This window comes from Bos javanicus, chromosome 1 (assembly GCF_032452875.1).
Source record: "Bos javanicus breed banteng chromosome 1, ARS-OSU_banteng_1.0, whole genome shotgun sequence".
Taxonomy (NCBI): Eukaryota; Metazoa; Chordata; class Mammalia; order Artiodactyla; family Bovidae; genus Bos; species Bos javanicus.
The window spans coordinates 155,238,304-155,250,849 of record NC_083868.1 but is presented as its reverse complement, the minus strand read 5'-3'; the positions used below and the strand labels follow the sequence as shown (position 1 = coordinate 155,250,849).

Sequence of the window (12,546 nt, the reverse complement as noted above, 5' to 3'; positions counted from 1 at the left end):
CTGCATTCATATACTTTTATGGGAATTTTTTTCAGTGGACAAATACTACAGTACTACTCAATCTGGTTGGTTGAACCCACAGATGCCAAACCCAGGATATGGAGGGCCAGCTGTGAAGTCATATCAATACTTGGTTTTTCTGCTGCTCAGAGACCCAACACCCCTAATTCCCAGGTTGTTCCAAAGTCAACTGTGTATTTATTATTGTTTCTGATTATAAAAATATAGCTGCCCATTGTAAAAAAAAGATTAACAGCATGAAATTGACGACCCTGACCTAGTCGCCTCCCCTCTTTGGAGCAGGAATTTCCATGTGGACACTTCACATATGAAGCAGAGCAGTTGCTGTCACAATCCAAGGGAGCTTGCCGTCAGCGGCGCTTTGTTAACAACAAGTCCAGTTCGTCTCCAGCTCATCAACAACACGTAGAGACACTTCGTTCTAATGTGGACCACAGGTAGGCACAACGTCTCGTCTTTAGAAGACCGTCCTCAGCTTTTTCTAGTGCGGCCCCTGTTCCCAGAGCCTAGACTCTGTAACTGGATTTCACCTTTGGCAGTAAAATTCCTCCAATCTGTGCACAAGTCTCTGAACTCTTAGCTTTTCATTTTCTTCAACAAAATTATCCTGTGAATTGCTTGATAATTGTAATGTCTGCTTCCTATCTTTATCAGTATATGATTTTTCCTGTTTATCTCTTTTCATCATTTTGTATGTTCTTATTTAAATTCAAATTTCTAGGAGTATTATCCTTTTGTCAAATATGTCCCCAGCTTCTTTCCAAGTTGTGTTTATTATGTATTTTTTTCATTAAAAATTAAATTTAAAAATTAGTAAAAACTGCTAATCATTTCCTTCATTATTTATGATTTTGGTGTCCCAAATTATACTATTTTTTTTCTCACTTTCTGCCCCTTCTTTTTGGCTAGGCTTAGGGAAAAGTTTTAAAACTTTCACTTAATATACCTGTAATTCCATTTTAGTTACAAGAATGCCCACTTCCTATGTGCAACTGTGATTTTGTTTGGTATAGGAAGTTTATGATTTTTATACTTTGTGAAATATACTTACTATTACTATAAAATGACCTTTCAAGACAAGTAACTCTTTTCTTGTTGCACCAGGTTCTACTTTGTCTAATGTTCGCCCTTCAGCATTGCTTCCTTTGACATGTGTGCGTGTGTGCTAGGTCACTTCAGTGATGCCTGACTCTGTGACTCTATGGTTTGTAGCCCCCCAGGCTCCATGGGACTTTCTAGGCAAGAATCCTAGAGTAGAGCAGGCTGGCATGTTCTTCTCCAAGGGATCTTCCTGCTGCTGCTGCTGCTGCTGCTAAGTCTCGTCAGTCGTGTCCAACTCTGTGCAACCCCATAGACGGCAGCCCACCAGGCTCCCCCGTCCCTGGGATTCTCCAGGCAAGAACACTGCAGTGGGTGATCCAGGGGTGAAACCCGCATCCCTTCTGTCTCCTGCACTGGCAGGAGGGTTCCTTAACACTAGTGCCTCCTGGACACTCATTAAATGTATCTCATGTGTACTTTAGGGTTTTCAGCTTTTGATGTGTGTCATTGTTAGTACCTTGTTGGATTGCTTTTTTCATTTAAAAGCAAACACATTTATGTGCAAGTGAGTCACTCTGCTGTACACCTGAAACCAGCACAACACTGTTAATCAACTATACTCCGATATAAAATAAAATAATAAAAAAATAAACACAGCATTTAGTACCTGCCCGCAAGATACCAGGCATCCGTGTGCAGACGTTCTGATGTAACCCTAACAGCTCTGTGCCTTGGATTTCATCAGGCTCGGTTTAGAGATGAGGAAATCAGGAGATGGATGACCTTATCGAGAACACACATGCAGCGAGTCAGCTCCAGACGCAGGATTTCAATCTTCCGAGTCCAAGTCTGTTTTAATGTTTTATCTGTTGTTCGGGTAGGTTTCCCTCTCCCCTCGATCCTAAGGTTCGGTGAGCTACCTAAGGTCGTGCAGCTACAGCAATAAACTTTGAATCCTGGCCTTCTGACATCAGGGAGTTCATGTATTTTCTCTTCTCCATCCCATTTCAATACTGTTAGTGAGGCATCTCCCCCAGTGAAGTAGCCTTTAATGCTGCTTTCCAGTGACTCCTATGAGCAAAGCGCTATGGTAGACGCTCCATGTAGCATAACTACCCCCACGTATGCTGATTAGAACATGTCACGCTCTTATTTTACTTGCCGACCACCACTGTTTCCTTTTCTCATGGGGTCTGATTTAGTGTCTTCTTTCTTCATCATCACCGCCAGCACCACCCCACCGCCATCATCATCAATAGATCATCGCCGTCATCACTCTTTCTGCTCCCTTTGAGCTCCAAGAGCATCTTAAATTGTTCTGTTGTTACAGACCAGCCTTCTTGGCCTCCTTAATCAATCAAATAGACATTGATCAGAGGCCAGACAGGAAATTCAGGCGAGGCTTTATCGGGATCCCTGCTGCAGCAGGGGTGGGTGTGCTTTCTTGCTCGCTAGCTCCTGCAGCGGGGATGGGGGTGGCGTGGGGGGCAGGTTGGTTCCTTAAAAGGGGTGAGAATAGGGGCAGGCCCGGGTTGGGCAGAAGGGGTGGCCTAGGTGGTTTTCTCACCCTTTTGGTGGTGCTGAGTACAGCGGACATGCACATGACCCTGCTTTTGCTCCTGCCACTCTGTTTTGCTCTCAGCTCTTCAGAAGTGGCAGTTAGGCTTTTTGGTCTTTTTATGTCTTATTGTTTGTATTTTGCCCCAACTGCCCATGCTTGCAGTTATTTTTAGTCACCTATCGTTTCTTGGTATTTTGTTGTTTGAGAAGACATTTGTCCAGGGGCAACCGTTGCAGCAAAGGGTCCCAGATCCCAGGTTCCAACTACTGTTGTATTCATCATTTATCTGCAGCCCCTCCACATCTCAGCCACACCTACTTTTAGCTCCTATTGTTGCCTTTCCATGACAGCTTGTTGGCTTTCTTCCTTAGCGCCTCCTCATTGAAGGAATTTTTCCTTGTATTAATTGGAGATGCCAAAATGTCATGGAAATTTTTTTCTGGGCTAGAAGTTGACAATTTTCATAATTACACTCCTCCTCTGAAGCTCCTATGTTGGTTTTATTCCCTCATAGGCTTCATGGTGCTTTCTTTTCACTCTTGTTATAACCTTGGCACATGTCAACAAACTAGATGTGTGGCCTCCCCTGGTTCTGTCCACTTGCATAACTGTGACATTTTTTTCCTTATCGTGACAACTAGAGGGCAAGCTGATGAGTTTAGTCCAAGTTCAATACCTACCTCTAGAAGGCACCCACCTGTTGTAGTTCTGCCTTACTGAGATGACATCTACCACTGCTGCTGTCTAGATTTACTGTGCTGCCAACAGGCGAAATCCTGAAATACACATACACACTCACTGACCCACGTTCGCAGCGTCAGCTCTGTGTTCCTGACGTGCAGACTTTGTTTTGGGGGCCACATCCTCTCCCAGGGTTGGAGACATTACCGTCAACATGCTGTTTGTTTCATCTGCTTTCATTTTGGGTAAAGCTCTCTCTGTAGTGGTATATAGTACGTGGTATCAAAGGAAAAGAATGAACAGGCTTCAGAAGCAACAGCTCTATTGCAAAGAACAGCTTCTCATTTTCTGCTTGGTAAAGATCTTGATTCTGAGTAGGGGACAGACAATGGGAGAACATACTGTACTTCTTTCTCCCAAGTGGTTGAAAAGGTTAGGCGTTTCATGCAATGAAACAAGTAGTTTTGATTTGCTCAGTCTTTTTGTCTTATGATTAGCGTTGAATCCTTTCAGAGTCTTGCATTAAATTGTTCATAATCAAAGTTTTTAGAATTGCTATGAGTTTTCATTGTTTTCTCATCTTTACAGTTATTTTCATTGAAAATCAGAGGAAGTTTTACTGCGGTGATCATCCAAGATGATATTTTAATCTGAAAATTTCTCTTGGCACTATATATATTAGGAAATACTCTGAATGTCCAGCAACAGGGGATAAACAAAAAAATTATGGCATATGTCTGTGAAAGAATACTTTGTATTCTTCAAAAATCATATTGTTGAACACATTTAATGTCACAGGAAAATGCCCATAGTCTATCATTTGGTTAAAAAAAAATTACAAAGTGGTATATACAACATGGTTCCAATTTCATAAAATAGCAAAAAAAACAAGGTCAAAAAACGAAAAAGATAGGAAAGATCTATAATATAACATTTATAGGGGTTCTCTGGGCAGTGCAATTCCAGGTAACTTGTACACTTTATTTGGAAGGTGCTTTATTTTAAACTTTTTTGTTAAAATATGTATTACTTATCAAACTAAGAAAGATAATTTTTAATTAGCAGTTTACAGCTATAAGTTAATTTATTTGCAAAGGTGTTATCTTTAAGGATTAATATTATGTACATAGTGGTTTGGGGTGGAAGGGAAATGTATTCTCAGATATAGAAAAAAAAATCTCCAAGAGCAGAGATATGTAAGATACATAAGAACCACAGTGTCGATTACTGTCCTTCAAAGTAATTTATATATATATATATATATATATATATATATATATATATATATATAACCTGTGTGCATGTACATACATACACAGACATATGTGTTTGTTTTCTGAAATTGATCTGAAGGTGTCTGATGGTCACTAGGCAGACTAACTTGTAGCTCAGAAGTTCTCAGAGTGTAGCCCCTGGACCAGCAGGGTCAGCATCACTGGGGCTTATATTACAAATCCAAGTCCTCAAGCTTCACCTCAGGACTAGACCTACTAACAGAAATTCACGTGAAACTAATAACATTGTTCATCAACTATGTCCCAATATAAAATTTAAAAAAATTTAATGAAGATTAAAAACAGTACCACTTTATATAGCTAAGGTTAAAAAAAAAAAATTCAAACCTGTGTTTTGAACCCTCCCCCACGAGATGATTCTAATACATACACATTTGAAAGTCACAGCTATGGATGTTAATTAATCTTCTTTGAAGTAGGGGTTATCAAATAGACGAAGATTCTTAAGGATGGTCGTGAAGAACCAAAAACACTCCGAGAGGTGGCAGCGTCTCCAACGCTCAGCCGGGTAAGTCCCCAGAAGCCGTGCTCTGTCACAGGTGGGTGGCTGGGCAGGAGGGTGGCTGGGCAGGAGGAAGGTGAGGCCTGACCCTCCTTTTCCTGTGGCTCTGGTGTTTCACATGTATTTATTGTGGAAAGGAAAGAATGAAAAAATATCATGCATGCTGTCAGCTTCTCTGAGCACTTCAGTTTAACTTGTACACCACGATTATGTGAGAACTGGCAAAGGCCCCAAAACAGGCTGCCTGTGCTTCAGAGGAAGCGATCGCCACCCGAGGATGCCCGTGGTGCTGCTGGTCACGGGCGTGTCTGAGGCCAGGTGCTGGCTCACAGTGCTTGGCGGTGGAGATCTGAGGATGAAGATGGGAGGTCCTGGAGCTCAGGGAACCAGAATCAATCTGGCCCTTCCTGGTCTCTCTTTTCGTACATGGTTGAGCTGATGGAAGAGCTGGGCCAGCTTCCTGGGAAAGCTGGACCGAGGGGGTGTGGCACACGCACTGTAGACTTTTGGGCAAGAACTTTCCTCCACTTCCTTATGGCGGTGTCCTTTGCTGGGAAATGAGCTGGTGCTGATGTATGTGACTGAGACGTGGGTCCAGGGGAAAGCAACCAAGCCGGGGACTCACCTTGGGCTGACAGATCACCCAGGTACCAGGAGTCCTTTGCTTCTTAGTAGAGTTGCCAGATTTAGCAAAAACCAAACCAAACCAACAAAAACGCCCAGTGCCCTGGTTAGACTTGAACTTTGGATAAACAATAAATAATCTTTAGTATAAATGTATTCCATGCAATATTTGGCATTACTTTATAGTATATTGTATGCACTGAGTTTCCCAAGTTCTCTAGTGGCAAAGAACCCACCTGCCAATGCAGGAGACATAAGAGACACGGGTTCAATCCCTCGGTTGGGAAGACTCCCTGGAGGAGGGCAAGGCAACCCACTCCATATTCTTGCCTGGAGAACCCCATAGACAGAGGAGCCTGGTGGGCTACAGCCCATGGGGTCACACAGAGTCGGACATGACTGAAGCAACTTAGCTCACACGCACACATGCATTATTTTGGTATAAAATATTTAATATGTATAATATTTAGTATTTTTTGTTTTAGTTAATATTCCATTCTATTCTATTATATGTCTATATGTCTTTTCTCACTGAGCTGGATGTTTTTGGGGGTATGAATTCTATTTGATATCTCTAGCATGCAATAGTTGGGACATGCTTACCTTAAAAGATGATCTGTTTATCTAAAATTTAAATTTAGCTGGGAATCCTATATTTTATCTGGCAGCTCTCCTAGGTAAACTTGGCTAGGTAGAAGACTCCATTAGGATTTGGGACGAAAGCTTGACAAAAAAACAAAGGTTTTGCCTGAATGTTTCCCTCCTCCAGGAACCTGCTGTGAATTCGGGTGTCAGTGTTCCTGTGCCCCAGCCATCCCGACGCTATCTCAGCATCAACAAGACTCACAAAGAACAGCCATACACTAGACTGGTTTATATATTTGTCATTTTTTTCTTTGAATAATTTCAAATTTCTCAAGGAGGTTAAAAGGAGGTCATGGGGTAGAGCACGGCTCCTTTGACATGACCCATGAATAATTTCTTGTGAGAAATATTAATATATTCCCAGGCTCATTCACAGCAGCAAACACCATCTCATTTCCTCTGCATACAATTTCCAAACAAAAGTAAGAGCATTATTGACCGACCGGTCTGTCTCTAGGACCAGCTGTCATATTCAGCCAGGAGCTCAGAAAGAAAGAGTTGTTATCCATACCTGGTGTTCACTTTTCTGCCTCAACGGCAGTTTAGGAGACCAATTTTCCTGCCCCCCAATTTTTTTTTTTCCAATGAGAGGAAAGGCCATTTTATTAAAAAGCCAAGTCTGAAGCTTATCCAAGAAGTTTAAAGGGATTTTATTTCATGTCCTCCAGCTTGGTCTATCTGTCAGTCTGGGAGCAGAGCTCTGTGCAAAGCCTTTGCCTGCTGCTGGCTTTTAGCTGGGGAGGTTGTATATGAGCTGCGCTCCTCTCCCAGGTGAGAACAGGTGTACACCACTTTAAATTTCCTGTGGATCTGATTGCATCATTTGTTATATTATCCAACATAATGACATGAACTACGTAAATAATAAAAATGCCAGTTGCCTGCTGAAAATTTAAAGTGGCAGGTCCTCTTTCTTCCTGGAGAGGCTGCCGGCAGTTGGCGGAGCTTTCACCGCTGAAGAATGAGGACCGAGCTGGGGAGGTGCGGGGAGACGCTTCCTCCTCCGGCTGATGAAGGGAGCATGACTGGAGCAGAGGCACCATGCCTTCTCCTGCGGTTATCACACACTTGACCAAACAGGCCAGCTTAAGGCAGATTTCAGTCAGAAGACCACGGCAGAGGTGTGTTCAAAGGGCAAGCGCTCCGCCATAAAGAGAGGAAAAGAAGTAGCCAGCGCCAGTTTCCTCTGTGTAGGGCAAAAAGGCTCGCTCAGGGGTTTCCTTAAGATGGTGTGGAAAACCGGGATGAACTTTTTAGCCAATCTAATATACAGTCACTGTTGCTTGTCTTCTTTTTTAACCAAGAGTCTGCTTGAGGGGTAAATATTTGTATTGTGTAGGATCCACAGCACAAAGGCAAAGCAGATAGGTTGATTAAAGATTTTCCTTAGATTTGGAAACTCAAGGCAAAACTCTTCCAAGCTTCCCACCTACCATTTATCTCGCTACCCAGGTTCCTTAAAATCCAAGAATGTTCCCCTGAACTTGAGCCACATGATTAGCAGATTTCCATCCACAGCGTAAACAAAACAAACCACAATTTTTTAGTCAGTTGGATTCAACATCAGTGCCCTGACCACCCATCCTGGAAGCTTTGTGTGAGGTGCAGGAATGTAACTGTGAGTAAAATGCGCTCCCAAGGCCCTTATGGTCTTGTAGATCATTTCAGTGGGAATTCAGGGTTTCATCTATAATGTCGTTTGCAACCAAGAGATGAATCAATCATAAAGAAGCCTTCACGAAATTCTTTATCTCTAAATTCCTTTTTAAAAAACACAAAGATGTAGTTCTTAGCTAGCATCTTTAACCATTGGTGCAGAAGCAATCACTGAAGACCAGCTCTCCAAACATCTCTAGACAGTGATAGCAGGAGAAATAAGCTGAGGCACTATGAGAAGAAATAGCCATGTTAGGAGCTCCATTTGTCTAAGCAATATGATCGGGCTTCTAGTTCTGGGCTGACAAAGACGAGAGACACAGATCTGTTCTGGAGGCCTTGCAGGAGACATAAACAGTATGGTGAAGGACTTACGGGATTTGGCTCTGGAGCAGTTGCTGGTGTGTGGGGCAAGGAATAAGTGCCAACACTGTACACAGCTGTGAGACCTGCCAACTCCAAGCATTATCAGCTTATGAATTAAGAATGCATTTTGATGGCGCTCTGCTAATTTGCCTAAAGGAAGGAGAGTGAGAGCTATAGGTATTAAAAAAAAAATCTCCCAGATGGGTGAGACACTGATGACCTCAATCCTAGGTAAGTTGCAATTCTGTATGGACATGGTAGGAGAAAACGTGATGTGTTTATAGTGTGACTGTTTGGGGCAATGTTTTGGATGGTTTACTGACTGTAACTATTCAGACTTAGAATGTGTTACTTGCAACAAAAGTGAATATGAGTTTTTGAGAGAGTCTTCAGCACTATCCTGGTGTTTCACATTTGTTTTTTGTTTTGTATACATTAGCTTCCCTTCTATGCTTTGTACTCTTCCCATCCCTCCATTTTCAACTTGTTCCATCTTAGGCATGAGAACGGAAATGTACTGCAAAATGATGATGGCTTAAAAGTGTGAATCTAGATTAATGAAATGTCAATAGCATTTCTGCTAAAATGTAATAGTTACACAAAATTGCATTAGAGTTACGTGTACACATGTCTCATCTCACTGACATCTGGTTTAGCAGGCAGGGATTTTACCTTATACTTCTGTGAATCCTCGATACTGCCTTGAAAATAATAGATGCTCACTAAGTATAATTAAAAGTATTCAGTTCAGTTCAGTTCAGTCACTCAGTTGTGTCCGACTCTTTGCGACCCCATGAATCGCAGCACGCCATGCTTCCCTGTCCATCACTAACTCCCGGAGTTCATTCAGACTCACGTCTATCGAGTCAGTGATGCCATCCAGCCATCTCATCCTCTGTCGTCCCCTTCTCCTCCTGCCTTTAGTCTTTCCCAGCATCAGGGTCTTTTCAAATGAGTCAGCTCTTCGCATGAGGTGGCGAAAGTATTGGAGTTTCAGCTTCAGCATCAGTCCTTCCAATGAACACCCAGGACTGGTCTCCTTTAGGATGGACTGGTTGTATCTCCCTGCAGTCCAAGGGACTCTCAAGAGTCTTCTCCAACACCACAGTTCAAAAGCATCAGTTCTTCAGCACTCGGCTCTCTTCACAGTCCAACTCTTACATCCATACATGACCACCAGAAAAACCATAGCCTTGACTAGATGGACCTTTGTCAGCAAAGTAATGTCTCTGCTTTTGAATATGCTATCTAGCTTGGTCATAACTTTCCTTCCAAGGAGTAAGCATCTTTTAATTTCATGGCTGCAATCCCATGTGCAGTGATTTTGGAGCCCAGAAAAATAAAGTCAGCCCCATCTATTTCCCATGAAGTGATGGGACCAGATGCCATGATCTTAGTTTTCTGAATGTTGGGCCTTAAGCCAACTCTTTCATGCTCCTCTTTCACTTTCATCAAGAGGCTTCTTAGTTCTTCACTTTCTGCCATAAGGGTGGTGTCATCTGTGTATCTGAGGTTATTGATATTTCTCTTGGCAATCTTGATTCCAGCTTGTGCTTCATCCAGTCCAGTGTTTCTCATGAGGTACTCTGCATATAAGTTAAATAAGCAGGGTGACAATATATAGCCTTGACGTACTCCTTTTCCTATCTGTAACCAGCCTGTTGTTCCATATCCAGTTCTAACTGTTGCTTCCTGACCTGCATACAGGTTTCTCAAAAGGCAGGTCAGGTGGTCTGGTATTCCCATCTCTTTCAGAATTTTCCACAGTTTATTGTGATCCACACAGTCAAAGGCTTTGGAATAGTCAATAAAGCAGAAATAGATGTTTTTCTGGAACTCTCTTGCTTTTTCGATGATCTAGTAAATGTTGGCAATTTTATCTCTGGTTCCTCTGCCTTTTCTAAAACCAGCTTGAACATCTGGAAGTTCATGGTTCATGTATTGCTGAAGCCTGGCTTGGAGAATTCTGAGCATTACTTTACTAGCGTGTGAGATGAGTGCAATTGTGTGGTAGTTTGAGCATTCTTTGGCATTGCCTTTATTTGGGATTGGAATGAAAACTGACCTTTTCCAGTCCTGTGGCCACTGCTGAGTTTTCCAAATTTGCTGGCATATTGAGTGCAGCACTTTCACAGCATCATCTTTCAGGATTTGAAATAGCTCAACTGGAATTCCCTCACCTCCACTAGCTTTGTTCGTAGTGATGCTTCCTAAGGCCTACTTGACTTCACATTCCAGGATGTCTGGCTCTAGGTGAGTGATCACACCATCATGATTATCTGGATCATGAAGATCTTTTTTGTATAGTTCTTCTGTGTATTCTTGCCACCTCTTCTTAATATCCTCTGCTTCTGTTAGGTCCCTACCATTTCTTATATATATGAAAATTATAAGTATATTTAATGATATTTATATAATAAATAAATAAATAAATGAATTATTTTAGAAAAATAAGACTCATTCAAGGACCTGTTGCAAAATGATAGGTAATACACGCATCTTAAATAGATCAGAGATAGAAAACCTAAGCAACTGAGTATCAGAATTTCTGGGTCTGTAACACATGTGCTTTCCAGATTCAAATCTGCTCGATGAATCACTATTTTGTTCTAACAGACCTCAAGCTTGCCGTCAACATGGCAGAACATCAACTCAGGTTTATGGATGAGCTGGCTTTTTTCCCTTAAGCCGTAGGTCCTCTTGATCTTGGGTCTTCCATTCAAAGATTCGTGTCCCATAGTGTAAGTAGAGATCTATAAAAGTAGTTCCAATATATTTGGCTGGTAGAGGTCAAATAGCTGGAAAATAAGGAAGATAAGTCAATTGTTCAGGGGCAGAATCTCAGCTCTGTGACCTGCTCATGCTGTGCCCATGGCTCTCATTCCCCACTGTAGATGAGGGGAAGGAGTTGTGAGAATTAAGTTGGATGGATGAGTATACAGTATGTGGCACATAGTAAGACCTCGTTCATGATAAAACTGTAGACTGTTGGGGAAGAAGGGATCATTTTTACTCATAAAGTTGGAAGCAAATTTTAAGATAAGCCTGAAAGAAAGAGCAGGGTTTGTTTCATGTTGTCTTGTTTAGGCACAGAAGGGAATGAGATTCCAGACAGAGGAAATAGCATGAGCAAAGGCACCGGGGCTGGAACGCACAGGATACGTTCACGGATCAGAAGACCACCCTTCCGCTGTCCACAGGTGGCCCCTGGAGCGGAGGGAACTGCACACAGGGTGGACGGGGGCGTCCCAAGACACGGGTTTGTTCACAGCACAGATGATGTTAGAACCTGTCGTTTGACTCCCAATAAATGATTTCTTTAACAAATACCAATCTTCCCAAAACTAGAATTTAAATTTCCACAGTTTTCAGTATCTCCAAGGAAGTTTAAATGCAGTCTACACAAACTGCTGGGGAAAGGATCTTTATTCAGCCCCCTGAAAACCAAGCATCTACCTGTTCCGGGTGAATATTAAAGCCTTCTCAGCATGCTTTGACAATGAGGGCAGATGTTGCCGCCAATATTTTTAGACAGAATTCAGAGACCTGCTAAGAATTCTGAGCAGCTGAGCATTTATGTTCCATATAGGCTATTTGTCATCCCGCAGACATATCTTTAAATGCCCTAATATGAAGTTTGCTCATCTACATCATACAGTCCCAACATCAGCTGTTCATGGATGCTTACTTAGTAATTGTGATTTAAAGTGCAGTGGGGTCCATTTAGAGTGGACCAACCTATTTATAGACAAGAAGCCCAGAATTACTGTCATGCTTTGGGAAAATTATGGTCCGACTTAGAATGACTTCTTGCTTTCCATTACATTCAGCTAAAGGGAAATAACAACTGTTTGTTTTTAACTTGGGTTTTTGATTCACTGTGCAAGAGTGCAATGATTAGCATAAAATGTTCAATAGCGTATGATAGATGTTCCATGACATATGATAGGCATATTTTCAATCAATATTTGTTGAATGAATAAACGAGTGAATGAAACCAGCTGAACCATACTTTTAAGTTGTGTTTCAGAATGTGTGGAGCATTGGTTCAAGCTGATACCTACAGCCATGCTGTTATTATATGCAAACAAGAAGAAAAATGTGTTCTAGAAAGATTGCTGAGCAGGTGTCAGTTTCCTGACCTCGAGCTAGTC

At 41.9% G+C, this 12,546-nt stretch overlaps 1 long non-coding RNA gene across 1 annotated transcript; it reads left to right on the top strand.

Annotated features, from left to right (window-relative positions):
- Positions 1-181: 181 nt before the first annotated feature.
- On the top strand, positions 182-12,517 carry LOC133254836 (uncharacterized). Its single transcript, XR_009738782.1, has 3 exons — positions 182-458; positions 5,019-5,107; positions 11,480-12,517. It is a non-coding gene; the product is annotated as an uncharacterized LOC133254836 (long non-coding RNA).
- The last annotated feature ends 29 nt before the right edge of the window (positions 12,518-12,546 follow it).